The following is a 3,375-nucleotide window of genomic DNA, read 5'->3' as shown; positions in this document are numbered from 1 at the left end:
CTTTTCGAAGATATGAAGCATTCTAAGCTGCTGAAGAAATTTTGCTGACAGGGGGGGAGGGAGGTCAGCGTTTTGCTGACTTTCGCTGACAAGGGGGCTGGTCACAGAACAGAATTTAATTTTCGTTTCCCAGCCCAATGAGGCTGTCTGAGGACTTACAAATATCCTTTCTGAGGCGTTGTGAAGGAGAAAGACAAGTTTGTACATGTATGTGTAAAGCATGAGTGTGTGTTTGTGTAGAGAAAACAAAAGTTCAGTCCAACGTCATGTCCAAAGTGCAAATGTAGTATGCGCTCTAGAAGATCACAATAAGGGGGAAAAATTGAAATATTCAATATTCAAAAAAAAAAAAAAAAGAATAAATAATAATCGTTGGTAGACAAAAAACCATATAACACATACAATACGTATAAGACATATAGATAACACATACGGATGCAAGAATGAGTACAATATACCAGTGGCAAAGTAGATAAAGTGGGATATAATAGGATGATTTATACGAAACAATAGAAATAGAAATGCACAGTATAAATTTTTTTCTAATTCAATTTTTTTCCTTAAATTTCTTCTTTTTTTACATTCCTTTTTTTCATTTTTTTTTCCGAAACCATTTATAACAAAAATAATAATAGAATACATAATTTTCTTTATCAATAGAGTGTCCAGTCAGAGTGCAATACCTTTTTGGCCTATGGTATATTATTCTCTGTAATGGGTCGTAATCCACTATCTCATTGAGACAGTGGCGTCGGAGCCGGGGGTGCTGTGGGTGCTCGAGCACTCACACTCTCTTGTAGAATGGGACAGAGCACCCACAGAATTTATTCAAAAATAAAAATCTCATACATAGTTTTTTCATTTTTTTCGCAAATACCGAACGTGGGAAAAAATTGAAAAGAAAAAAGAACTGCCTATTTTTTTCCCCTCATAATGCGTCTTGAATCTTGCTGGAGCCTCTGGTTTCAAAACAACTGATATAGCCAAAGGCACCGATAAAGGAAGATACAGAGGGCCCACCCTTCTTCTCACAATTTTTGCTTGCGTCAAAGATTCCCGGTTTTTGCCTAAGGGATGGGAGACACCATATGTTTTAAGAGTGGTATCGGAGCTCGGGGGTGCTATGGCTGTTTGCTCCTCCTATGCTTCCCTCCTTTGCCTCAAGGGTAAGGAGCGTGTTTTATTACAATAAATGAAATTCTGCATTGACGGGTAGATCCAGACACACATGTTTTCAGAGGACCAAGTGAATGCCCGAAGAGAATGCTGTTTTTTTTTTTAGAAAAATTTGTCTCCTTGTTTGTGACTGATACCGGCGGATATATGGGGTAATTTGCTTATGTGATCTTGACAGAGTGGCTTCGACATTTATGCCGTTCATTTCCTTTAAACTGTTAAAGATAAGACTTCTTCTGGGTGTTTGGACCATCTTTTTGAAGCAGCTAGGTAAGCAATAATTTCATTTATACAGTATCAAGTGGTTCTCGAAGTTTTGTCAACCCTCTTTTTCCTAGCCATCGTTTCTCTGCGGATTTCTAGAACAGTTCAGAGAAAGAAAAAAAAGTTAGAGCACGGAACTGACACGCATCAATGCTGCAAACTCGCAGTGACACCCCTAGGAACCTCGAGGCACACTTTGAAAACCACTGCTATTTCAAATTCTTTATGTAAAAACTTTATATTAATAGATAGCAAAAGGTTTCATGCTGGGCAGGGGCGGTTTTGGTGCTAGCAGAAAAACTCGGAAAAAATATTTTGTCCGCCAGAGACACCAACATGAAGAAAACATTAACGGCCCGTTTACACGACGCAAGCGCTTTAGTTGGTAACTTAATTTTTAGTTGCCAAGTACGATACAATGTATGCTAACGATAAGGGCCGTTTACACGGCTTTAGTTGGCAAGTGCGCAAGTGATTTAGTTGGGATTTAGTAATTTAGTTGGTAAGTGAATACGAATGGTTCTATTTTTTCCGGTTAAGTAGACGTATGCGCATGCGCCAGTGGGCGTGACCTGCCGCGCTGGAGGGGTCTTTTTGCTCTCTCACGGAGGGGTTTATTTTGATCTCAAGCGTGAACCTGTTCATACTCCGTCGTCTCCTGAAGTTTCGCTAGAATTCCGCGGAAATATTGGATGGTGAGGTGGCCAGAGGACACAAGCTTCAAGTTTGTTGAAAAATATCTTCGCCATGAATGTTTGTTGAACTATTGAAATGAAAATTACTTTAACAAACAAGCTAAAAATTATTCGATGTTGGAAAAAGCTATGGAATATTCTGTCGACGTGATGTCAGGAGTTGAAAAAAATTGAAGATTCATAAATATATATCAGGTGGGGAGGATTTATAAATTAAAAACTGGAAGGGGGCTTTCGAATATTTCTCTCGTCCAGAACGAATTTGCTGCCATCTGTTGTAAAAATACATGATCAAATATTCAACATAAAGATGTCATCTCTATAGATGAAATTAAAAAATAATAATGATTTCGAAAATTTGGAAATAATTTTTGTTTAATGAATTTTTATTATTTAATTTTTAAACCTTAGAATTTCCTACGAATGCCAAGAATCTTCTCCCGTATTTTCGGCTTACATAATTTATCTCCTCTTCAACTTCGATTAAAATATCATATAATCGATATTTAGAACTTGGAGGAGAAATAGAGAAATCTTATATTTCTTCTCGATGACTTACATAAGTTTATAATATGTTGTGTATTCTTTTTCCCCTGTGGCGTCATCTCTCGCCCCCCTTACGTGCACCTCCTGATGCGTGGGTGGCAGAGGCGAAAAAAGGGGACAAGCGAACTGTTTCCCTTGCGTGACCTACTTCTTGCTCAGTGTGTTGCTCTCGCGCAAGTGAGAAAAGAGTTTCTCCTTTTTTATTGAATAAATTTATTTAAGTGAATAAATTTATATTCTTTAAAAAATATATCATATAATGTGGCTCTGATCACAGTATTCGTAAGTTCTACCGGATCATCTTCATCCATCGTTACGAAAGCTATGAGCTTTAAAAAAAGCACCTCTCTGAATGCCAGATAAATAAAAAAGTATTACTATTATACTCCCGCGCGTTGCGTCTGTCTCTCTCCGTGGATTTGAGTAGACTGAAGCGCGCATGCGCTAACTGCGCTCACCTCCGTAACAATTATCCAATGAGCATCTACTTACCACTAAATCGTGTGGACACCTTCAAGAAGAATCGGTAAGTTAAAATTAAGTTGCCCACTAAAGCGCTTGCCTCGTGTAAATGGGCCTTAAGGGGGAGTGGAAGTTGCCAATCGTCCGGCCCTGAGCCTGTGCACTGGGGAAGGGGCAAACGTTGCGTTGCATTTTATATTCATTAATTATTGTAAAATGAGGAGACGTAAGA

The sequence above is a fragment of the Pholcus phalangioides genome, unplaced genomic scaffold, assembly GCF_987345545.1.
Source record: "Pholcus phalangioides strain wild (caught in Gottingen) unplaced genomic scaffold, Ppha-v1.0 ptg000043l_1, whole genome shotgun sequence".
NCBI lineage: Eukaryota > Metazoa > Arthropoda > Arachnida > Araneae > Pholcidae > Pholcus > Pholcus phalangioides.
The sequence above is the reverse complement of the archived record's forward strand: the minus strand, read 5'-3'. Positions refer to the sequence as shown.